The sequence below is a fragment of the Sus scrofa genome, chromosome 2 (genome assembly GCF_000003025.6).
Source record: "Sus scrofa isolate TJ Tabasco breed Duroc chromosome 2, Sscrofa11.1, whole genome shotgun sequence".
Lineage (NCBI taxonomy): Eukaryota > Metazoa > Chordata > Mammalia > Artiodactyla > Suidae > Sus > Sus scrofa.
The window spans coordinates 17492781-17518916 of NC_010444.4; the positions used below are offsets into that span (position 1 = coordinate 17492781).

At 54.3% G+C, this 26136-nt stretch overlaps 1 protein-coding gene across 2 annotated transcripts in view; it reads right to left on the reverse strand.

Annotated features, from left to right (window-relative positions):
• Positions 1 to 26136, reverse strand: part of TSPAN18 (tetraspanin 18) — a 206114-nt gene that overhangs the window by 27157 nt on the left and 152821 nt on the right. For both annotated transcript variants that reach the window (XM_021083155.1, XM_003122850.6), the window contains one exon: positions 5056 to 5138. The gene's annotated coding sequence lies outside the window, so the exon portion shown is untranslated. The remainder of the gene's footprint in view (positions 1 to 5055; positions 5139 to 26136) is intronic.

The window sequence follows — 26136 nt, forward strand, 5'->3', positions numbered from 1 at the left end:
ACCACCCCACATGCCCTCTGGCCAAAGGACTGCCCAGGGAGGAGGGGTTTGGAGGGGGAAGGAGGCACAGGCACCAACCTAGGGCTCCAAACGCTGCTCCTGGGGCCAGATCCTCCCCCCGCCCTGGCTCCCTCCTTCCTGAGACCTACAGCATCCCACGTCCCCTGGACTCTCCCTGTCCCTAAGAATATGTCCATGGAGCAGGTCACTGAGTACAATTCTGTTCAGCCAACATTTATTGATGCCTGACACTAAGGCTTGAAAACGAGATGTTGCCCTCCCCATCCCTGGGGGAAACAGACAGCATCTGCCATCACAAGTCAGCCTTCAAGGTACACAAGCCGCGGTCATATTCAATACACAATATTCAATATTTTCACATTTCCTTCCCAACAGCCCTGGAAGAGGACTGACAGGCCCAGGAGGACCTACCCCTTCCTTTGTTTCAGGCTCCATGCTCCCAGCAGGCAGAGGAGGCTGAGATTCAGTGGGCCCTGTGGGTACGGTGGGCCGATTTTGCTAGCATCTCCAGGTCTATGCCACACCCGCCCACTCCCAAACCATCATCCTTGATGATAGGTCATCCTTGTCTCTTGCATCATCCCCAAACCCGGGCTAAAACAGGTCCCCCGGCCAAGCCACCAGATCTCCTCCACCTCCTTTCTCTCTGACCTTCTAGAAGCAGCATCTAACCTGCATCGGAAAATGGTGGTTTCAAGGACGGGCTCTGAAGACAGACACCCCTGGGCTCCAATCCCGGCTCTTCACACCTCTCTACCCCTGTGTCTTTGGTAAGGGATCTAACCTCTTAGAGCCTTAATTTCTTCCTCTGTAAAAGCGAGCGTTAATGCCCTGCATCACGGTGTGTTATGAGGATTAAATGAGGCATCTCACACAAGGACTCCAACAGCACCTGGCTCCTAGTGGGGTGGACAGTTTTATAAGGAACACACCTAACTTTACAGTCATGGGGGACTCGATGGGCTGTCCCTGCCCCTGAGATCAGGACCCCAGGACAATGGCCTGCACCCGGGGGACTGCATGCTGACCCCGCTCCCTCGAGCGCTTGGCTGAGGCAACACCACACATCTGCTAAGACCCTGTGCTCTTTGGAATGGGGTCATTCGCTGAGGACCGACTATTCGCCAGCCACATGCCAGCTCCATGAAGCAACTGCTTTGAATCTTTCAATGCTCCCATGAAGCAGGAAGCGGTGTGTCCATTTTACAGATGAGGACACTGAGGCTCAGAGAGGTGAAATGACCTGCCCAACATCCTGGAGCTTGTAAGCACACCCCTCAGCCCACTCCAGACCCTGTGCTCCACCTGCTCCAGGGGCCACTGTTCGGGAAGACAGCAGGGCAGAAGGAGCACTGGCCTGGGAGTCTGGAGCCCCAGTGTCCCACTCTGCATGCCGCTGCCTCTCTCTGGATTCCGTGTCTTCACAGGCAAAGCCATGGAGATGGAGTTGGACGGCCTGTCAGTTTCTGCCATCAGGCTTGGACTTGGGTGGCCCTTTGGACAGCAGAAGGGGCCACCCCAGTGAGATGCTGAGAATTCTGCAGGAGGCCAGGCTCTGGGGCCCCCTCCTCTGCCTACTTAGGCAAAAGCTGTTCTCTAGGGTCGGACGTGGCTTCAGCTGGCTCTGGCTGTTGGCAATTAAGGGGCATAATAAATATGGCAGCTCATAAACGGGCTACCTGAATTTATTATGTACCACATTCATTAGAGATTACAACTAATGGGAGGCTTATGGAGTGCTGGGCTCCCAAACCAAACGCAACAAAAGGAGACATGTCTCCTGGGAAGAGCGTCTGCCATCCGAAAAGGTGAGGCAGTAGAAAAAGAGATGATGTGAGCTGGAGGGCCGGTGGAGACAGGGAAGTGAGGATTCCAGCTCAGGGAGGGTGCAGTGTGGACAGAGGGCTTTGAGGCCTGACAGAGGATCACATCACAGCCCTGCCAGGTTTAGCTGGTGGTCTGGGACAAGATCCTGAACTGCATGAATCTGAGTTTCCTTGTCTTTAAAATCAGCATAAAAATAATGCCTTCCTTATAATATATGGAAACAACTGAGCATGGTAGCCGATAACAGCAACAGAGTAACAGCTCGCTCTCCTTGAAGTTCTTACCATGTGCCAAGGAACACGGACAATCTCATTTAATCCTTACAAAGCGCCTGGATGTAACTCAGGTCATTTCCCCTTTTTCAGGCAAGGGAACCCCTCTGAGCCTCAGAGAGGTGGACATACTTGTCTAGGTGACACAGCATGGAAGTGCCTGAGCCAGGATTTGAACCCAGGCCTTAATCATTATTTTTAAGGAATGCCAATTCCCTTGCCCCATTCATCCATTTTCCTCCAAAATTCAGGCCTATCGTCACACCTCCTATGCCAATCTCCCACTGGCCAGAAGAGACGGCCTCCAGAGTCCTCACCCACCATCAGGCTAAAGTCAAAAGACCAAGAATTGCCCGCTCCACCAGCTCACTGGGCTTCTGAAATATGAGGACACACCTCTACGGCCAATTGGCCAGACAAGAGTGACAGACACATGGCGTCTCCAATCGCTGTCGGACCTGGGTGTTAGCTCCACCCACCCACAGCACCTTTCGGAAGAGAAGCCCATCGCCTCACAGTTCCCAAATTTACCTCTAAGGAGAGTGGGAACGAAGTCTCTAGAAGGTGGATTGAGAAGAAACTTGGGACCATGAGGGCCAGAGGCTTAACTGTTCCTCAAAAAAGGTGGTCCAAAGGCACTTAGGAAGGAGAAAGCGGTGGGGGAGGAGGGGCGCCTCTCAGCTAAAGAGAAATGCCACGCCCCCGGGGCCAGGGGTGAAAGACCCCCTGGGGCTTCCCCAACCTATAGAGCCACCTCCTTCTAGGCTCGCGACAGTGGCTAAATCACATAACCTCCCCTTTGCTTTCATCTGCAAAATGGGGCCAGGAACGCTGACCTGCGCTGACCTGCTCAGGAAATCCTAAGGACTGAGCGTTAGAGGAGAGCCTCCTTACCGCCGGCTGGACACACGGTGACTCCGCCCCTTCCTCCCTCCCACCGCCCAGCCCCCAGGCGGCTCCTCCTCCCCGGGGGCGGGGCTCCTAGGAGGAGGAGCGGAGGATTTCAGAGCCGGGAGAATGCGTGTGGTCAGAGGTTCTCAGACTGGGTTCCCCGAGGCTAGTAATCGCCTAAAGCTATTTTCAGGATTTCAGATACTATCTCAGAAATCATTCCCTCACGGCCAGCTGGCCCAAGGGGCAAGAGCCCTGGGTTTCGGAACAATTAAACCACCCCAGGGTGGAAATCCTATTTCTTAGGTTGTTCAGAAGCTCTCACTACCTGGTAGGTATGACTTGGAAGTACATGAACTAAGAAGAAATAGATGCTCCATAAATGATGTTGGAAAAGGAAGTGCTGTTTGGATGATAAAATCCTTTTAATCTCAGGGACTAGAGAGATGACCTGAAGGGGTCTGCGTCACAGGCCAGCTTGACTTCGTGTGAATTCAAATCCCAAGGGCACAGGGGCAGTTTGGGTGCAAAGGGTCCAGCTGCCCTTCCACGTGGGCGTCTGCCCCAGGATGAGCCTGAGTGGGGGTCCCCTGGCTTGCTGCCCTGGGTCTCATTGTCTCAAGGCTCCTGTGCCATCACAGTGCCCCTGGCTGGTGAGGGTGGGGCTTAGGAAGTGATTTATCGTTTGTGGCCTGGGTGCAACTGACTGTTACATGTATAACAAAGCTAGGTGTTTAAGGGCTTTAAGGGGATTTAAGGGGAACTTTGATGTGACACTGCTGTTTGTGGAAGCACTGATTTAGAATCCAGCCCTTGTATAACTTTTATCACCAGCATTTCAATAAAAGAAGTTCTTCTTCTTTTTTTGACTGTGTCCATGCATGCAGAAGTTCCCAGGCCAGGGATTGAACCTGCATCACAGCAGTGATAATACCAGATCCTTGGAGTTCCCGTCGTGGCACAGTGGTTAACGAATCCGACTAGGATCCATGAGGTTGAGGGTTCGGTCCCTGCCCTTGCTGTGGGTTAAGGATCCGGTGTTGCGGAGAGCTGTGGTGTAGGTTGCAGACGCGGCTCAGATCCCGCGTTGCTGTGGCTCTGGCGTAGGCCGGTGGCTAGAGCTCTGATTCGACCCCTAGCCTGGGAACCTCCATATGCCGCGGGAGCGGCCCAAGAAATAGCAAAAAAAACAAAAAACAAAAAACAACCAGATCCTTAACCCGCTGAGCCACCAGGGAACTCCAAAGAAGTTCTTGATCGTGAAAAGGCAGGGCAGTACTGATCTGGCCCAACACCCTCACTGTGGAAATGAGAAAACTGAGGTTGCAAAGGGAAAGGAGGTTGGGCCAATTAGTGAGGGGTCCAGACCTGGAGTCCTGTTTCTGGGAGCCCAGGCCAAGGCCCTGCAGATACCCTCCACACACGACATTTTCTTAATTCTTTATTTTGGTAGCACACACCTTCCCTTGTTAGAATGTAGGCTTAGAAAGGCATGGCTTCGGAGTTCTCATCGTGGCGCAGCAGAAACGAATCCGACTAGGAACCGTGAGGTTGCAGGTTCGATCCCTGGCCTCGCTTAGCGGGTTAACAATCTGGTGTTGCTGTGACTGTGGCATAGGCCAGCAGCTGTTCCGATTAGACCCCTAGCCTGGGAATCTCCATATGCCACGGGAATGGCCCTAAATAACAACAACAACAACAAAAAGACATGGCTTTGCTTTGCTCACTGCCATCTTCCTAGTGTCCAGAGCAGTGCCTGGCACATGTGGGTGTCTGAATGAATGAATGAATGAGTGAATGAAGAGGGGGAAAGGAGAAAACAGACAGAGAACAGTAGAGACGAAGCAAATCAGAGAAATAAGAAAAGAGAAGGAAAGATGGAGAAAGATGGAAGGAGACAGACAGAGAAAGAGAGACAGTGAGAAGGGGAACGGGAGAGGACAGACAGACGGACTGAGAAAGATCTGATGGGGAAACACGGGGGGAGCAGGAAAAGGGGCAGAGATGCGTGGGAGGGGGAGGGGAGCAACTGCTGACTTGTCACCTGGGCAGTTCTTTCGATGTCAGCAGGATGGAGTCTCCTGGTCAGAGGGGTTCCTGGATATTTCCTTACTGGCCCAGCTCGTCCTGTGAGAGAAGATACGCAATTACTCGGGAAGCCAATAAGGAACAGCCACATTCAAGAACTGTTTATAAACAGCCGCCCTTCGGCCGGGCACATTCAGGACAAGTGTCTTGCTGATCTGGGCCCATTAGCGCTAATGAAAAGCTCTCAGCACCTGGGGCACCCCAGCTGGAGAGGCCCACACGCAGTGCCCGCCTTCTGCCCAGATGGCAGCTCCCGGGTGCCCTTGTTGGGGCTCATGGGGAACCACATCTTCAAGAGACTCACAGGTTCTGGCACAGGCTTCATGCCTGCTGCTCTGCTTTTGTATGTGGCTTGATGAATTGGGGCCATACAGTGGCCCGTACACCTGGATGTCACCCAGATGCCACCTGGGCATCTGCAGTGATGTCTCAGCAGAGAGAGTGGTAGCACCGCCTTCCTGGGAAACTCTGACTCTCAGGGGAGAGAGATTTGATGCTGGGAAGGGTCCCCAAGCTTTGCAAAAGGATTTGCCAGAAGGCTCTTTCAGTGAGCCAGCTCCCAGCGGTGGGAATGAGGACTGGGTTTCAGCAGTCAAATGGGCCCAGACGGAGACTCCTCTTCTAGCACACATGTGGGGATTCCACAGCCGAGTTCTTCCTAAACGCTGGGCTAGAGGACACTCCCAGGAAAAATCTGGGGTCTGGGGGAGCTTGGGCTGCAGGGGGAAGGGGGAATTTCTGGTCTCAGGTACCAGTTCAGGTTCCTTTCCATTCTCATCAGTGGGCAGGGAGGGGGGGAGGTGAAAGATTCCTCTCCATCGGTCCGTCCATCCATCCATCCATCCATCCATCCACTCAGCAGCTCCTACTATGTGCCGGCTGCCGTGTTTGGGGATGGAGATGCAAAAACAAGCACACACTCACAGTTGGGTGGCGGGAGGTGTAGGAGATTGGAGGAGACACGGAGTAGCAGTAGGGCTGGGAACCCACAGGAAGGCAGACAGACTGGTGGAACTCCGCTGGGGACAGACGGGGAGGTTTCATGGGGAAGAGGGTGGTTCAAGGGAGTAAGTCTTGAGGGAGTGTGGAGCTGGGGATGGGCAGATGGCAAGGCAGGAGAAGGGGTCTCGTTCCAGAGAGTTCTCTGAGCCCCGGGGGCTGGTACCCCTCTTGGCCCAAACATACGCACTCGCCTGCCTCAGGATCTGCTCTGTGGCTCTGGGCTGTATGCTTACATGTAGGCGCTCATTAAGTGGCAAGAACAACCCTAGGAAGTGGCTGTCATACCGTCACTCCATTTTATAATGGGGAAACTGAGACCTGGAGAAGGAAAAGACTCGTCCAGCATCACACAGACAGTAAGCAATGGACTAGAATCCACCTGGGAGTCAGAATCAAAGCCACCTTTCACGGAAAGGGCTTCATCCACCTGTACCGTCATGGTGACTCCTCATGACAGCCCTGCAAGGCGGACTATTGCCCCATTTTATAGAAGGAAACTGAGGCTTAGAGATGCAAATGGCAAAGCTGAGCATCCTCCTGAGATTCCAGGTTCTTTCTAAAACAAGATGTTAGAAAAGCTGTGTTGGGGGCCAAGAGGGGGAAGAGGGCAGAAGCTCAGCCCCATCTGAACAGGGAAGGTGCCCTGAAATTGACCCTGGGGTGTGGGGAGGGGAGGACACTGTCACTACCAGCAGGACACTGCCATCTGGGTGGACAGCTGCGGGGAGAAGGCCGCTGAGTCTAGGCAAGGCCCCAGGAGGTTCGAGCTGGAACTTTGCCCAGGCATGGCTCACTGGCAAAATGAAGCCAACTCGGGCAGCTTCCTACATCTCTGGTCTCCACGGCCTTAGGAAGGAAGCCCCAATGTCTAGTTCAGGGGTGGCAGGGCTCAGGGAAGCAGGGAGGGGGTCATCGTTTTCTCTCTCCTCTGTCTCCCGCCCCCACCATCCCACCCTGGCCCTGAAGCCCTCACAGCATCATTCTCTGTCCAGCATTTTGGGCGGCTATTATCCTGAGGGTGACACAGCCCACCTCCCTCTGGACACTGAGGCTGCGATGAGAGGCCTGGGTGACACACAAGGCCCACCCAGGGACAGGGAGGAGATGCTGAAATCCATGTGAATCTGATATCTCCCGGCCTCCTTTTCACCAAGATGCTCCCCTCCCGGGCCCAGCGAAGAGCTGCACTAAGGGGCCGCAGGGAAAGGACAGCCTGGGACCGCACCTGCCTTGGCCAGCTCCGTGGAGACTTTCAGAAAGTCACTACCCTCCCTGAGATGCCAGGTTCTCCTCTGAAAACTGTGCTTCTTGAAACCAAAGTTGGTTGTAAGAATTCATGATATGAAGTGATACGATATGAAAACACTCAGAAAATGGCAAAGCACTATTCCCATAAGGAGCTGTTATTATCAGCATCATCATACATGGAAAATAGGTCCAAACCACATTCACTGGTTATCAGTGGCGGCGGGCCTGGGGCAGACCAGGGACATGTGGCTTGATCAGAATGGACAGAAATATCTTTCCTCTAAAGGGTCCCAAAGTCAAATTAATTGCCACAGTTTTGTGATAACTGAGCCTAATAATAACTATTAGTAGTGAGCATTTATCAAGGACCAGACCCTGCTAAGCTTTCTCTTATTTAATCTTCACCTAGGAGGCAGGTATCATTATTATCCCATTTTGCAAATGAGGAAACCGAGGCTCAGAGAATGTAATTAACTGGCCTGGATTCATTCACCTGGTTAGTAAGACCTGGCCATGAATCAGGCCCACGTCTGCTGGACCCCATACAAGAGCTCCTGCTAAGACACTAGTCCATGGATGTGGCACCAGAAAAAGGACGCCAGGAGAAGGGAGTGCTATGCCCAGTCTCCAAAACGTCTAACCCAGTGCTGCTCTGGCCTGAATCAGGCCACCAAGCAGTGTCCCAGGGAGCCAGCTAGCATCGTCCCCCGTGCCAGCTGGAGACCTCTGGGGGATGACCCCATCCTGCTATTCCCTTGACAGATGGGAGCCCTGAGGCCCAGAGAGGGGCAGAGACCGGGCGAGGTCACGCAGCGCCGCCGGGTTCTCCTCTGCAGGCCCCTGCCTGGACCAGACAGCTTTATTAATCTTGCCTCTCCCACTGCCCCAGATGGCGGCTCAGTCCCATCTGCACAGAGCCGGCCCAGGAGGGGTTCTCTGATTAAGAAGAACAGTTCAGTTCATAAATCACTCCTTTTACTTTCCCCGCCCCCAGCCCGGGGCAGGCTTTCTGGAGAGAGAGAAAAGAAGGCAGGTGGACAGGAGCAAGAGAGAAGCCCCCCATTGGAGGAAGCAAACGTAGGTCTGGGCTGGTGGGAGCCAAGAAACGTCTTGTACGCGCGCTTCGGCCGGGTGAGGGCGCTGTGGCGCAGGGGGCCCCAGGGGAGGGGCCTCACCGCGGACAACCTAGGTTCCTATCCATGCAGGCTCTGCCCTCCACGAGCCCCAAGACCTGGGCCGGCGTCCCCAGCACCTGAGCGTCCGTCTCTGTCTCTTCATCTGCGAGATGTGGATTCTCAGATGGAACTCCCAGGGTCACTGCACGGATCGAAGGAGACGGTGTAGGTGAAAGCACTTTAGCGGCTGTACATCCTGTTCCTTCCTGCCTGTGCGCGCCAGGCACCTGCTAGTGCCAGCACTGGGCTCGGTCCAGGGCACGGAGGCCAGCGGCTTCCCTCCCTCAAGGACTCACTCGAGTCTAGTGAGGATCAATAACCCGGCACTTGGAGAGGAGTGTTACCAGCTACATCAACCCCGTGCTCGGAGCCTGCGGGGCAGGACCGGGAAACAAGCGCTGATGGCCTGGTGGCGCTGCAGGGGAGCCTAGATGCTGGGGAGCCTTTGAGCGGGGGGGAGGGGGGGGAACAGGGCCAGGATTAGCGTTTATGGAGTCCCGGTGATAGGGCGAAGCATTGTGTCATGGGCGCTTATCTAGAATGATCTTACTCGATCCTCCAAAGGGATCTGCAAATGAGATGCTATTATCATCGTTCCCTTTTACAGAAGAGGAAACTAAGGTTCCGAGGGGCTGGAAAGATCCCAAAGCCACAACTGACCCAGATTTTCCTGACTCTTAAAACCCATGCGTTCCCTCCTCAGGACTTGGGGCTGAGGCTTGTCAGAATAACGATGATTCTGTCATCAGGTTCAAAGCTGAGGGGGGAGAACTTATTTGTTCGCTGGCTGTGCCTGCTGGGCCTCATCCCAAGACAGACTGTCTCATAAACAAGCAATTGGCCTGAAATCCTGGCGTGCCTGGTGACAGCACGGACGTGGGGACATGGACACAGCTGATGGGGGATAACATCTAATTAGGCTCCTGGGGGCAGGGCCTGCGGTGGCTGTACTGGCTCCTAAATGACAGCCTTGCCTGGCGCCCACACTCACTGGGTCTTGAGTGTGGAGAAAGCAGAAAGTGGCCACATCATTTGGGAAGGCCGGGCTCTAGTCTGTGAGCTGGGGACTGCGTCCCTGCCACAAGCCCCCTCCTCTACTCTAGGACTTCCCTGGAACTTTTCCATCAGAGAATCTTCAAAGACACAGGCCTCCATGAGGGCTAACTCCAACCCTCTCTTTTCACAATGGGGGATGCTGAAGCCCAGAGAGGGGCAGGGTCTGGCCTAACGTCACACAGCAGGGCCAGAACCATGAGTTCCCGGTTATTTATTTATTTATTGGTCTTTTTTTTTTTTTTTTTTTTTTGTCTTTTTTTTTGGGGGGGCATACCCATGTCATATAGAGGTTCCTAGGCTAGGGGTCTAATAGGAGCTATAGCTGCCGGCCTACACCGCAGCCACAGCAATGCCAGATCCGAGCCGCATCTGCAACCTACACCACAGCTCACGGCAACGCCGGATCCTTCACCTGCTGAGTGAGGCCAGGGATCGAACCCACGTCCTCATGGATCCTAGTCAGATTCGTTTCTACTCCGCCATGACCGGAACTCCTGCATTCTGATTTCTGAAAGGATTTTACGCACATTATTTCATTGAATCCTCCCAACTGGCCCAGGAGACGGGCACTCCTGCTTACAGATGAGCAAACTGAGGCTCAGAGAGATGGAATTCCTGGCCCAACCTCACACCGTAGGTGGGAGAAATTCCTGGGACAAAGCCGGATTCCCATCCTTCTGCCCTGGCTGTCCTCCAGACATGTGGCCCCGGGACTCCGGGATGCGGGTCCCCAGAGTGACCCTTGCCGCCATCCTTACCCCCCGCCCCATGGACCTGGACTGGACTCAAGCCATAGAAGGAGCTCATCCTGCACACCTTCCGGGACGGGTCCAGGGCTCCGTCCTCCTGCCTTTGCCCTGAGACGGCCCATGTGCAAAGGCCTTTGGGAAGGTTCTGCATCCTCCACAAAAGCTGGTGGGCAGCCTGGCTGCTCCCACGGGATCCAGAGAGCTTCTGCCCCATGGCCTCCCTCGCCAAAGAACAAGCTCCCTCTCTCCCAGCCAGCGTTACTCTTGTGGTTGTTGGCATCAGAAAGCGTCTCATTCATTTCTACGTTCCTTCATTCATTCCTGCTTTAGTGAGTACCCCTGGCCTTTGGGGAACCCATAGCCTGAGCGGGGGCCTAGGTCTGGCGGATCGACCATCAGACAGCCTCTGCGGCTCCTCGGGCGCTGGGCAGTGTCACTGTGTCCTCAGTCTCCAGGCAGCCCTCCCCTCCACGTGAGGTCCCCACCCAGCGGCACAGGCAGCGGCTGCTGGCCACACCTCTGCTTCACCCGGCAGGGACTGTCCCCTTACTTTCCAGGGCGCCTCCCAGAAACTTCGTGCTAACCAGAGGCTGCATCGAGTTAGCTCTTGCTGTACACCTGGCCTTCGACTACTCACAAGAATCCCAGAAGGTGTGTCTGCTCCCCAGTGACCTGTGATGGAAGCAGGCTCAGAGACGGTGGGCAGCCTGCCTCAGGCCACTCAGCCAGGCTGCAGGGGCTCCCTGGCCTGACCCCAAAGCTGAGCTCTGAGTTGGGGGGGTCTCACTTTCCCCCACCCCTCTGGTAGTCTAGGGCCCCCTTTTAACTACATAAAATAAAATACATTGGACTAGATGACACAAAATAAAACACCTAGGATTAAACCAATTATATTAAACTATGGTTATCAAAATATTTTAAAAACATCTGGAACACGCAAATCCTTCTTCTTCTTCTTCTTCTTTTTTTTTTTTTAATCTTTCGTCCTTTTAGGGCCACACCTGTGGCATATGGAGTTTCCCAGGGTAGGGGTCCAATAGGAGCTACAGCCTCCAGCCTACACCACAGCCACAGCAACAACGCCAGATCCAAGCCACACCCGCAACCTACACCACAGCTCACAGCAACGCCAGATCCTTAACCCACTGAGAGAGGCCAGGGTTCGAACCCGCAACCTCATGGTTCCCAGTCGGATTCATTTCCGCTGCACCATGACGGGAACTCCGCAAATCCTTTTTTACTAACACATTAAATTCAAGATCTAGCAATGGATTTGACAACTACTGTAATGTGAAGACATCTGCAACAGTTTGGGGTGATATGAAAAGATTCACTCTCTATGGATGGCAACATCACCGGTACCGCTAAGAGAACTATGGCTTATGGCCTGGGATCAGGGTTGGAGGAAACGCTCTCTCAGCTAAATATTAATGAAGTAAAGACATGACAGTTTTCTTCCAAGTTCACCACTCCCTGGAGCTCCACGTGATCCCTGGACCCTGGGATGCGAACTCCTGCCTTAGACAAAGTTCATCCCTGACAGTAACCCGCCACCCCCTTTGTGGCTCATCGATCCAGTCTGCCACTCAGCAGTCCCCATCCCTCCCCAGACAGAGGGTGCCCTTGGCCTCAGCCCCCATCCCCAAGCAGAGGGGCAGAAAGCTTGCAGCAGGAGCAAATGGGCCCCTGGGGGCGGGGAAGGTGGGGGGGGGTCAGGCCACCTTCCTGCCCAGGGCAGGCCCAGCGGGCTTGGGTTGAGGGGGAGGCCGGGGAGCCAGCGGGTCTCAGGAACCCCTGGGGAGCTTACAAGGCCCTCAAACTTCTAGGCTTCAGCCCTGAGATTTGGATTCTAGAGGCTCGAGGAGGGGCCCACCCCTCAGTCTTTCCCTCCAACCATGGAGGGTCTACACTGTCAAGTTCAAAGGCCTCAAGGTCAGAAGCTCTCTGAGGTCTATCTGGGAGGCTGGGGCTTCAGGCAGATGGAAAATTATGTCCCCCACACCTAGGGGGGCACTCATGAAACCAGCCAATGACAGTTTGCCTGCCAGATGCCCAACGTCTCTCCCCCATCACTCTAGATAGCGGAGCCCAGTTTCTCTGCCATTACCCAACATTGGCCTTTGGTTCGTGGCCTTCTTCTGGCCTCCCATTCACCCCCTCCCCACCAAGGGGAGAAAACCGGACCACCTCACTACTGGCCTCACGTGTCTGGCGTGGAGATTTTTATTTTATTTTATTTTAATTAATTAATTAATTTTGCTTTTTAGGGCCACAGTACAGCACATGGAGGTTCCCAGGCTAGGGGTCAAATCGGAGCTGTAGCTGCTGGCCTACGCCACAGCCACAGCAACGTGGGATCTGAGCTGCATCTGCGACCTACACCACAGCTCTCAGCAACGCTGGATCCTTCACCCACTGAGCGAGGCCACGGATCGGACCCACGTCCTCATGGATACTAGTTGGGTTGTTTCCCCTCAGCCACATGGGAACTCCTGGAGTGGAGATTTTAATTCTCTGGAAAACCTCGGGCCTTTGGAGAGAGCCTGGGGCTAGGGTGGGAGGCGGCAGTCTTTTCTGCTTCCCCCCGGGGGTTTGAGATAGAATAAACCAGAGGCAGGGAGGTGCTTTCCTGAAGTGTCCCTGGCCTGGGAGTGAGGGCTCTGGGCCTCTCGGCTGCCCACTGAATCTCTTTCACAGAGCAGGGTCCGTGCGGAGGTCAGAAGGAACTTGCAGGGCTGGCCTCGTCCCCTTGGGAACCGGCCTTCCTCATGGTTTGCTGTGCACCTGAGCCAGCTGGAAAGGGAGGCTGCCCCGGAAAGTAAGCGAGTCACCCGCATCCTGAGGGCAGAACTGGGGTTCAGACCCCAATCCGGACAATGTGCCCCCAAAGCAGAAGCAAGCGAAGAGAATGGGCTGGGAGCCATGCGTCTTGGATTCAAGTCCAGACTCTTGAAAACTGGGGAGAAGCCTGCCCTCCCGCTGACCCCCCTCCCACCCACCCGCAGTTGTCTGGCTGTTTCCCACGGTCAGCCCGCTGCATCTAGAAGCCTCTGTGGGGAGCTGGAGCCCCCAGCCCTCCCTCTGCTGGCTCTCTCTTCCCAGGTTTCATCCCCCTCAGGGCCCAGAGCAGCAGGAGACCCTTTGAAAGACTTGGTAATCCATCCCAAAATATGCAGGGCTGTTGCCGGGGCAACCTGGCTGCCACACAGCCCAGATTTAAATATTTAATGGCTTCATGGGTATTAAGGGGCCCTGGGAACTGGTCGGAAAGGGCACAGGTCTGAGCGGCGGGGGGGGGTGGGGGGGGTGAGGGGCGGGGCAGCCCTGGCGGCTCCTGCCAGAGCAGCCCCCCCACCCAACAACCTCCATCAGAGAAGGGTGCCCCGGTCGCCTGGCTTCTGTCCCTGTATTTAATGCCGAACCCAGCCAGAGGGTGAGACACAGAATTCCACTGGGGGGGGCTGATGGGAGGGGAGGCGTTCCAGGCAGAATTTCTCTTTTTCCAATGGACTCTTTTTCTGAAGTGGCTCTTGTGTGCTAAGATCTTCCCTCCTCTTCTTTGAACCTCACTATAATCCTATGAGGCGAGCATCTTCTCATCCCCAATGTACAGCTGAGAATCAGGATCAGAGACATGAAGTGACTAGCCCAAGGTCACACAGCTGCTGAGTGGCAAGTCTGAACCCAAGCCCAGGTGGCTCCACAGCCAAGGTTCTTTTAGCTACTTCTGTCAGGAGCCAGGCTGGTAACTCTCACTGCAGGCATGCAGGAAGCATGAAGTCCTTTCCAGGGCTGGGCACTGTGCCAAGGTTTTTACAGGCTCTAATTCACGCCCCTGTGAGGGAGGCGCTGTTCCCCCATTTCACAGAGGTGGAAACGGAGGCCTGGGGAGGGCCCCACAGGGAATCAGGGAAGCCTGCATTCAGGCCTCAGTGGGGACTCTAGGGCCGGGCTTCATTGTCTCGCTCTTCCTAGAGTTTAGAAAGCTGTATAACAACAACAAATAAATAAAAATCAAATGTGAAGATCTCTTTTCACTCTGGTGCTTTGTCCATGTTCTCCCAAGATGGCTAAGAGGGCAAGCGGTTCTTCCAACCGCTTAGTGATAAAAATGAGTCACCTTGAGATTTTTTGGCTTCATCAACTTGCTCTACACACAAGACACAGACAGACACAGCCTTGCAGACTCTGACAAACACACGCATAGACAAGCATACAACACAGACACACATACAGACACCCAGACAGATGCAGGCAAAGGCGCATGTCCACAGACACACTCAGATGTGGCCTCTGGCCACGTTCCCTCCTGTTGAACTGACTACAGTGTCATGAAAGAGTTAGAAAAGACACCCAAAGTCATTTGGCCAATGCCTCTGCCAATATCAAGACTATTTTATTTCATTTTTGGCTGTGCCCATGGCATGCGGAAGTTCCCTGGCCAGAGATCAAACCCCCGCCACAGCAGCAACCTGAGCCTCAGCAGTGGTAACGCTGAATCCTGAACCTGCTGAGCCACCAGGGACTCACTCAAGACTATTTTAAACAGTCAAACTGATGTGATCTTATTCTTAAAGCTCTTCGGGAAGGAGGACAAACCCCATAACCTCATTCTTTTTTTTTTCCTTTTTACGGCTGCACCTGGAGCATAAGGAGGTTCTGAGTCTAGGGAGTCGAATCACAGCTGCAGCTGCTGGTCTACACCACAGCCATAGCCACACCAGATCTGAGCCATATCTGTGACCTACACCGCAGCTTGTGGCAATGCCAGAACCTTAATCCACTGAGCAAGGCCGGGGATGGAGTCCCAGTTCTCACGGACACCGTGTTGTGTCCTTAACCTGCTGAGCCACATGGGAACTCTCCCACAACCTCATTCTGATGTCTCCTCCTTAAGTAGGGAAGTTCTTCCTGGCATCTAACCAAATTCCCTCCTGCTTGATATTAATCACAACACACCTCCCAAAGCCCTCCTATTTTTATGCTCTTGCTTCATCCTCATAACCATCCAGTGAGGCAACAGAGCAGAGATGGTTGTACTATTTCAAGGGGAGGGGGGCCCAGAGAAGTTAAGGAGTTTGCCTGAGAGGACACAGCTCCCGGTCAAGCTGGGCTTCACCCCAGGTGTCTGCTACTGATTTCATGGCTCCTTAAACTCCACCAGGTGCTGTCAGTGTCCCATCAATGTCACTTTGTCCTCTCCTCTCTGCAGTGAGTTTCTTGGATCTCAACCTGTCATTGTTCAGTGAAGGGACCATGCTGGCCCTGGCTCCCCTCCCTCCTGCCTGAGTGATGCCCTGATGCAGCATGGCGGGGGGGGGCACCCAAAGTTGGATGAGCCTAGAGTGTCCCCACCCAGAGGCCACCAGCATCCCCCCTGTCCAGACATGATGTTTCCTGGGCTGAGAGCAGACTGGTGAGGCTTCCCCTTCTTCTCACCGCATCCTCTACCCCATCGGCAGCCCCCACCCCCACCCCCATTCCCCAGGGACTAGGAACGGTCACCGGAGCAGAAACCAAGCCCCACCCCAGCCTCACGCCCACGGGGGCGCCGCCCCACTTGCATTTGCTCGGCAGTGAATATTAGAGACCCCGGGTCTTCCCAGGCAACTGCCGTTGATTCCCGTCACCTGGCCCGAATTAGGGAGGCCACGACCCCTTCCCGTAAGAGGAATGATGACAGGTATTTAGACCTCAAGTTATGGAGGGAAAACAATGGAAAAGCAGAGAGTCTGTGACAAGAGAGTCCTGCCGGCTTGAGAAAAGCCGGAGAGGAAATGAATCAAAGGGAAGAGCCGGCGCTGGGGCCTGAATAGGCAAGAGTCAGAGAAACCTGTTTTCTTTCCTCCCCATAAAAAATCCTCCCAGCCGCCCTCAGGAGAGATGCAGGTCGGGGCGGGGGTGGAGAGGGAAAGGACTGGGCTTCGACGGAGGCAGGCACAGGCTCAGACAAAGGCACTGCAGCCTCCTTCACAGGAGCCTGGTCACCACGGCCACCAAACATCATTGAGTGCCCAGCCAGGAAGGATGCTGGCGGTCCTGCCAGGAAGCCGCTGCGATGAGCAAGTATTTGGATCTTACGGAACTCCAGGAGGGGGTTTCTACTTCCTTTTGACAAAATGATAATCAATAATAATAATAATAAAGTAAAACTTCTCCAGGTTTAAAACATCTCTCGTTTCTCCATCTGTGGAATGGGACGAGATCTCCCCCTTGCACATCTAAGGGGCTGGTGGTGTCTGCGCAGCCTTGGCCCCTGTCTGAGGCTCTAGCGGATGACAGGTGGCCCATGCAGAGCAGACCATGAGCCAAGCATGTGTCCTGGGATTAGTCCATGCAGAGCGGGCTCGGAGCCAGGCCTGTGCCCTTGGATTAGCCCGCTGTTCCTGGAAGGCCTAGCTTCTCTGCTGAGGCCCAGTAGCGATTAGAAGGGGCAGGGAGTCCGGAGTGTGATGTGGGTGGATCCGAGCCCCGTCATGGTTCTGCATCCCCCAGGAGGACAGGAGGGTGGCGGTAGTGACAATGACAAGAATGAACATCTACAGGGTGCTAACTATGTGCCAGGCCCAGTTCTTAGTGCTTCCTATCTGTTAACATTATTTTCACAACAATCTTCAAAGTGGGTATAATTATTATGCTCACTTGCAGATGAGGAAACAGAGGCGCAGAGAAGTGAATTAACTTGCCCCAAGTCACACAGTTATTAGGTTTGAACCCTGGCAGGTGGTTCCAGCATCTGGGCTCAGAGGGTGTCCAAGATGCCCCGTAGCTGGTGGGGCAAAGCATGGAGCTCCCTAGAATTAGGAAACTCACTAGAAAAGAGGATTGCAGTGGGAAATGGGGGGCTCAGGGTCTAGACCCTGCTCTGCCACTAACCAACCATGTGATGTCAATTAAATCACTCGCTTCCCGCCCCCCCCCCCCCGCCCTCACACAGGGCTTCTGGCAGTGGCACACAGGGGAGCTGGCAGTGTGGCCAAAAGCATAACAATGGCTGCTGGCATCGTCTCCCCCACTCGCTACCCCTGTGGCCTTGGCCCCTCTGAGCCCAGTGAACCCTGCAATCTCAAGGGTCCTGGGAATATCAGTGGGACCACATTGCTTTAGGCATGGAAAACTCTAGAAGTGGGAGCTTTCACTGTTCATTTGACAGCCACGCCTTTTGCTCATCCACCCTCAGTCCTGAGCCATGGTTTCATGGCTCCCAATGCCAATGTTGAACAAACTTCGAAATGTCACTGATCTATTTCTTCTTTTTTTTTTTTGTCTTTTTAGGGTCACCCCTGTGGCATATGAAGGTTCTCAGGCTAGGGGTCAAATCAGAGCTACAGCTGCCAGCCTACACCATAGCCACAGCAACGTGGGGTCTGAGCCATGTCTGTGACCTACACCACAGCGCACGGCAACGCGGGATCCTTAATCCACTGAGCGAGGCCAGGGATTGAACCTGCATCCTCATGGATGCTAGTCAGATTCATTTCTGCTGAGCCACAATGGGAACTCCTCAATGGTCCACTTCTGGTGGAAAGAATTCACATATTGTCCTTTGAGGAATGGAAATTGTAGCCTGAATATTGGATGGGCAGTTCTCATCATTTAAAAATGTAAACACAGGAGTTCCCGTTGTGGCTCAGTGGGTTACCAACCCGACTAGTATCCATGAGGATGCGGGGTCAGTCCCTGGCTGCGTTCAGTGGGTTAAGGATCCAGGGTTGCCATGAGCTGTGGTGTAGGTTGCAGACACGGCTTGATCCCGAGTTGCTATGGCTGTGGCGAAGGCTGGCATCTGCAGCTCCAATTTGACCCCTAGCCTGGGAACTTCCATATGCCACAGGTGTAGCCCTGAAAAAACAAAACACACACACACACAAAACAACCCGTAAATACACCCCAATCTGTGGACTCTAGAGTAAGAAATGTTAGCAAAATAAAGGAGTCAGGGCTTAAGAAGGCCGAGGGGAAATAGGGACCCAGGAGGCCAAGGGCAGGTGGTTTTGCCCCTTGTGAACACCTGACCGCAGGGTGCGTGGGGGGTGTCTCAGCGTGGCAGTGAGGGAGGCCGCGCAGTGACTCACACATGCTTTAGCTGCCCTAAAGCAGAGCACACAGAACTATGGTGCCAGTCACCTGTGTGTCCCCTGTTTGCTCTAGAGGGGATGCTCAGAAGAGGGCTATAAGAGAGGGCTTTAGCCCAGGCTCCAATTGGGCAAACTGGTACTTTTCCTGCAGCTCCAGAGGATGTAAGGATAAAAGGTCTGGGGATCTGGTTTCGGTTTTGGACTCAGCCACCAGCGAGCTCCGTGGCTGGGCCAAGCCCCTCTCCTGTCTCGGGTCCTGTGCGCCAAGCGTCCCCTCTGCCTCTCCATCTCTGAGTCTCCTGTCTCTCCTTCTCTCTGTGCTCGCTCCCTGAATGCACATGCACACGGGCACATGCACACGTGCGAACACACACACACACACACACACACACACACACACACACACACATACACACATACACTGTGACCACTTCCTGCAGAGGTGGAAGGCTTACCTGCTCATGGCCCCCAGAAGACTTTTCTCGTAAGCGCACCTCATTGGGGGCCTGGACATAAATCCCCTAACCCTGCCATGAGCCTCTGACCTCCAGCAGGTGGTGGCCACGTTTCATTTAGAGGCTCTGCATGTGTGAGCCATTTACAAAGCCTACTGGCCCAGGACAGCCTCAGGACTGCCGGGGTCCTGCTGGGAGTGGGGGTTCCTGAGGCGCCTCCTTGCTGGGAAGAGGAAGAACATGGCAGGTGTTTCATTTCCCCCTCACTGCCCAGTAATGAAGCCAGAGGAAGACTCAGCAAGTCCGAGGGGCAAGGTCGGGGCTTCCTAGGGACCCTGTGGGGGCGGGCGTATAGAGCAGGCTTTAGGATGAGGCCGTCCGGGGCTCCGTTCTGAGCCTAGCCTAGCTCGTGTGACCCTGAGCAAGCACCTCTGAGCTCCTTAAAGGTGATTCCAGACCCACCAGGGCCCTGATCCCCTGTGCCAATCTGGGTCACATCCACACAGACGTAAGCGGCAAGGTGAGTGCTGGCAAGCGGGTTCTGAATTTTTGCCTCAAGGCCATCGCTCCCCCAGCTGCCTCTTCCTGGGTGTAACTCTGGACAGTAAACGCTATTGGAGAAGAGATCCAGTGGGAAGGAAAAGAATCTTCTGTATAGGCCTCATATTGGACTTTCCAGGGTCCATGTTCCAAGAGATAAGCTGGAAAGAAAGCCTGGATCAATTATCCGAGTGAGGCCGCAGAGGCGGGGATAAACCAGCCCCCTGCTGTGTCCGGGGGGCAGCCGGTGCCTCCCCATCAATGGGGATGAATCAAATATGAGGAGTGCTTAGAATAGGGCTGGGCACCAGCGGGGCCTCAGGGATGGCCAAGCACGTGGCCGACAGTGGCCGGGGTACGTATTTTCATGGATGTCCCCCTGAGGTTTTCTGACTCGCTTGTGAGGTCTAATATCCTTGGTTCAGGAGAAGGAAACCAGATTCCGAAGGACAGGAGAGCAGTGGGAGTCAGCATCAGAGCCAGCCTGGGGGAGTTCGACGGTCCAGGCCTCAGCCCTTCTCTCTTTTTAGGTTATCACACCCTTTCAAGGTCAAGTTTCCCTCCAAACTACGGCTTTAGGGGTCCCCTACTCCCCATCATCAGCGATGTTCAATGCAATCCTTTCTTTCCAGATGTCTTGTCCTTGTCACGAGGTTACACCTGCCCAGCTGCTCCCAGAGGACACTGGTTCTCAGGCAGGGGTTCTGGGGGTGGCTGAGAAGCCAGGGCCTGGGAAGGAGACCCCGTCCTCAGCTGTGGAACCAGTTCACCAGGACAGGAACGTGTTGCCCGTCTACAGGGCTGCGGGCACCACGCACGGTCCTCACAGGCTCCTACAACCCTATGCAGTAGATGCTGTTTTTATACCCATTTTTCAGCTGTGACGACTGAGGCTCAGAGAGGTTACGTCACTCGCTCAAGGTCACACAGCTAGAAAGCAGCAGGGCTGGCTGCAGAGTCTGGGCTTGTAACAACGGCCTGACACGGTTCCTCTCCCATGTGTGATAGCGGGAGGGCCAGGTCTGTGATAGAAGGACTGACAGCCAGAGCCTTCTGCCCGCAGGCCAGTTCCTTTTGGGGGTGACCTGCTAGGGCCGCAAGGTGAAGATGGGGGCTTGCAGTCTGCAGGAGCAGTGGTATCATCCTGCAGGAGGCTCTCACTTTCCCATCTTGGATTCTCAAGGCTCGAGGGGGCCCCCGAGGTCCTTGAGTCCGTCCCCTTCATGGTACAGATGGTGGCTCCGAGGACCTGTCACACACAGCATGTTCTGGTTGTTTCACTCTCTGCAGTTCATTTCTCGGGGCGGGGGGGAGGGGGCTGGCTGTGGCCAGGGTCTGGGTCTGAGAGGTGACACTCAGGCCAGGTCCCCACTTCCACGAGGACCCAGGGAGTGAAGGTTTCCCACAGTCTATGTGCTTCACCTGCCTTCTCACTGAATCCTCAATGAGTATCCCCAAGTGCAGATGAGGAGATGGGGTCCCAGGGAGGGGACACTTTCCCCAGGACCCTCTGCCCTGAGGTCACCGGCTGGGAGTAAGGGTCTCTGTTTAGCCACAAGCACAGAACAGCACAGAGCAGCTTCCAGCTCTGCCCATGGGACCTGGAGGCAGAGGCTGCCTGGCCGTCCCACTCCCCAGCCTGCACACCATGCATCTCGGAGGTCACTTGGAGAAAGAGAACAAGGCTCACCCAAGCCACATTGCAATGGCCAGCCTGGGGGCTCTTCTGGCACAGACATCATCAGGCGCCTTTGGGTTGGCCTTTTTTTTTCCCCTTAGGGCCTCACCTGCAGCATATGGAAATTCCCAGTCTAGGGGTCTCATCGGTCTACACCACAGCCATAGCAACACAGATTCGAGCTGTGTCTGCAACCTACACCACAGCTCATGGCAATTGCAGATCCTTAGCCCACTGAGTGAGGTCAGGGACTGAAGCCACATCCTTATGGATACTCGTTGGTTTCTTAACCCACTGAGCCATAATGGGAACTCCTGGGTTGGCTCTTGGGTGGCACAACTTGTCAGAGGTCGAGACGCGGAGGCCCAGGCTTCAGAGGAGGCGGTGGAGAGCTAAGACAGGAACCATCCCTCAACCACAGCAGAGGGCTCGCGCTTGAGGCTGCCACTTGTCCCTGTGCAGGGACAACTTGTCACCAAGTGTCCAGAAGACAATGAAACACCATCCTCCCCCGCCCCCTGCCATTCTGGCCTCCAGGTACTAAGCATAGGGGGCCACAAACAACCAGCTCTGGTTGAAGGAATCCTCTACCCACCTGGTCATTCACTTACCCCCACCACAGCCTCACAACAGTTTATAAGCCCTGTTGCACCTTGCTGAGCTCATCTCCCTCCACCCACCTCCTCTGGCCAGCTCTCACCACACTGGTCTCTGCCACGGGGTAAGCACACACCTACCTCAGGGCCTTTGCACCTGCTGGTCCTTCTGCCTGGGACTCTCTTTCCTTCTGATATTCCACACAGTGCATGCCCTCCCTTCATTCAGGTCTCTGATCAAAGCCTCAGGGAGCTCTTCCAACCCTGCACCCCAACAGCTTAAAAGTCTCCCCCGTCATCATCTATCCCTTTGCTGTTGACACTTATCGCCAACAAAGTTCTCTTCTGGTTGTTTGTCTTCAGCCTCCTTCCCTTGAAGGCAGGAAGGCAGCGACTCTGGCTCACTGCTCAATCCCAGTGTCTGCGACAGCACCTGCCATCCATTGATGTTTGGGGAAGGAAGGAAAGAAGGAGGCGGGTGGGGGGAGGAATCATCTCTTGGGGCCTCTTTCACACACTCAGACTTAACTCTTGCTAAAACGCTATTGGAAGATGCAGGACCAGCTACGTAATTTGTGGGGCCTCATAAAAATGAGGGGTCTCTTATGCAAAAGCTATTAAGAATTTCAAGATTGGAGTTCCCGTCGTGGCTCAGTGGTTAGCAAATCCGACTAGGAACCATGAGGTTGCGGGTTCGATCCCTGGCCTCACTCAGTGGGTTAAGGATCCAGTGTAGCCGTGAGCTGTGGTGTAGGTCGCAGACACAGCTCGGATCCTGCATTGCTGTGGTTCTGGTGTAGGCTGGCAGCTGTAACTCCGATTCGACCCCTAGTCTGGGAACCTCCATGTACCGCGGGTGCGGCCCTAAAAAAAGCAAAACCAAAAACGGAATGTCAAGATGGCAACAGCAGAGCATGAAAGCAAATGCAGGGCTCTGTCCCACGGCCCAGAAGCCAGCTCTGAGGAGGCGTTATTACCATTTCCATTGTGCTGCTTGGGGGTGGGGGGATCAGAGAGGTAGCGTCTACCCCAATATCACACAGCACTGAGCTATGGCTTAGAACCTCACAAATCTGCAGTGGATATAGAAAGAATCCTGCTGTCCCCACACATCCGGAAATCTGGGGACCCAGCCCAGAGAAGAAAATGAGAGAGTAAAATTGCCCGAAAATCTCCTGCCTCACCTCACAGATCCATGCCACATATAAATACATCACACCTTATTACAAAAGATATCCACAGTTGTTTTGATATAAAAATCAGGTAGGAGTTCCTGTCGTGGCTCAGAGGTTAGCGAACCCGACTAGCATCCATGAGGACACAGGTTCGCTCCCAGGCCTCACTCAAGGGGTTAAGGATCTGGCGTTGCTGTGAACTGTGGTGTAGGTTGCAGATGCGGCTCAGATCCTGCATTGCCGTGGCTCTGCTGCAGGCTGGTGGCTACAGCTCCGATTGGACTCCTAGCCTGGGAACCTCCATATGCCACGGGTGTGGCCCTAAAAGACAAAAAGACCAAAAGTTAAAAAATAAAAAAAGGCATTATCTTCCAAATCTCTAAGAGTACTGACATCCCATTAGGAACATTCTGAGATGTTCAGTACCCCTGGCTCAGGGAGGAGAACCCCAGGCCCGGAGGGTCCCCACAACTCGGTTGAAAAAGCACCAACCTAGATAGCAGATTCTAGCACAGGCTCAATAGTACACAATAAATGGTAGTTCGATCCCCTCACTCACTGCCTCCCTGCTGCTTGGTCCAAAGGCACCTCCTCCAGGACGGCCCCAGATCCAGATGGCGGGAGCCTTGCCCAAGATCTCATTATTCCAACAGAGGCGAGGGGAGCCTGCCTCCCGTGGAGATGGGCCCCGGCATGTGAGCGGCGAGAGGAAAGCACTATTACCCTGCTCAGCCAGCCCAGGCTAATTGCAACACGGAATGGTTTGTTAATACGGTCTAATCTGGGGAGGCGGGCGCGCTGGGGTCTCTGGGGTCGGGGTACAGCATGGGGTCGGGGGCGTCTCAGGGCAGTGCCGAGGAGGGCCGGGAGTCTGGCCGAAGGGCTCTTTGGTTTTTGCTGCTTGCTTTGCAAAAGGATGTCTTAATCCAGCATCCAAAGACTTGGAGTCTGTTGGGCGGCTATGTGTGGGCGTGTGTGTGTGTGTGTGTGTGTGTGTGTTTGCATGTGTGCACACAGGGAATATGATGGCTAGCGGGTGCCCGGCCAGGGTACCAGGCGTAGGACTAAGGGGATTGGAGAGAAGAGAACGCAGCTGAATCACACCTGAAGGCGGAACTCAGTGGTCTCATTTCGAGAATGCAAACAAAGACATCTCTTTTCCCATGACTGGCTCGCTCAGCCCCTATTAACGCTAATTAGGAGGCCTGGGAATTCCTCATAACTTCATAATTACTGTTAACAGACTTCACAGGGGCCATGGAGGAAATGGAACACCCCGTCCTGTTTTCACAGCCAAGGTGACGCTGGTTCAGGTGGCCACGGTGTCCCCGTGTCCCAGCCACAAGGCTCTGGCATTCCCCCAGGGACCCCAGACACCCAGACTGCCCAGGAGCAAAGTCTAACGGAAGTGGGGGGCCGGGGCTCCCTTGTGGGCTGTTTTAACGGCATCACGTAGGTGAGGTCGGCCTGGGTGTTGGGGTTTGGCAGAGACGAGGCAGGACTCCAAGGCTGATGTGGACCTGCTCGGGAAGGCTCAAGTTTGGCCTTGGATCTGGAGGTCGAGGAGTGAACAGACCACCTCACGCTGATGCTGACCCACTGCTGCCAGCTCAGGCCACCTGTCCTGGGCACCCACTCTGCCCCTGCCCAACCCTCTTTTAGCCCTTGTCCATTAAGAGGAACCATATTTTAAAGGTGGTGTCGACGTGCTGGCAAGATCACAGCAGTGACTTCATGGTGTCATGAGGCCCCCTCGCCAGCCTGCAGTACCCTGCAGCCAGACGTCTTAGGAAACCATGGTTAAGCCATTAAAAGGACCCCTCAGCTGCTTGGCGGCGGGATGGGCACTTTTGCCAGCTGACAGGCGAGGGGACGTCCCAGAAGCAGAGGTGCTGGCCCTTCCCACAAACCTCATTCATGCTCACAAAGACCCTCCCCTCCTTGGCTCTGAGGGTCCCGCTGCAGGCGCTGCACTGCAAGGGGCCATGGGGAGCAGGTGCTGGGGCGCTGTGCTGCTTCCCCGCAGGTCCGCCTGGGTGGTTGCCCCAGGGCCATCTTCCCACCCTCCAGCCCCAGGAGACTCTGTCTGTCCAGGGCTTGGGGCCTGGCTCTGCTTCCAGGAGACAGTTCTTTGTTCTTTCCCTGTCTGCCTGGAATCTGGGATTCTCATATATTAGGGAGCTTAAGGTCCCCTTTCTTAATCATATTAAAAAGGGCTGAAATGGTATCAAATACTAACTGCCTATTGATGAGTTTTCCTTTTTTTTTTTTGCAGATGACCTCATACTTTATATAGAAAGCCTCAAAGTCTCCACCAAAAAAAAAAAAACTATTAAAACTAATAAATGAATTAAGTTGAGGGATACAAGACTAATGCACAGATATCTCTTGCTTTTCTTTTTTTTTTTCCATATTAGAAAACCCAACTTTTATTTTCATCACAAGATACTGTTTGTGAATTGGTTTTTTTCCCCCATTCTTTTTCTAAAAGTATTACTCGATGAATTTTATTACATTTATAGTTGATGATTTTCCTTTTATTCTTTATATTCAGGTGATTTTTTTTCTTATAAGGAATATGTATCATTCACATCATTAAAACAAATCACCGTGACAGGGACATTGAAACTCCACACTCTGAAGCTGCTGGGTCTTGGTAGGTATTGCAACCTGGGCCTGGAATACCTTTTCTCCTGTGGTCTGCCGAGAGAATTTCTTCTCACCCTTCAATGCCCAGCTTGATGTCTCCTCAGCCGGGAAGCCTTCCCTGATTTCTCCAGCATCAGCAGTGGTCCCTTCTATTTCTTTTTGAGACGTTCACTTTGGAGATAAGACGAAGCCCAGTGTGCGGGAGGTCAGGGGCCCCCCTGGGCCTCCCAGCTAGGTCACAGGGGGGCTGAGGGCTGCACCAGAACCCAGAAGGGCTCCTTTTAGAGGATGTGGGGGATGGGGGAGGGGGAGGTACCCAACTTGATTTTCCGTTCGCCCTTCCCTCCCTGGAGCCAGAGCCTGCCCTGTCGGAGAGACAGCCTTGACCTCTGTCTTTGTTCTCCTGGAGAATGAGCCAGGGTGCTCTTCTCCCAGCCTCCAGGGGCACAAATGAGTGAAACATGGGATGAGGAGCAGAGAATGGTCTGCTTGTTGTTCCACAAAGGGGAGCGGGGACAGGAAGCAATGGGGCCTTTCCTCCCGCTCTGGACCCTGAGGCTGTGTCTAAAGGGTCGCCATCCCCCCACCTCCACCAGGGCCTCCCTGCCCACCCGGATCCTGCCCGGAGCCCCTCCC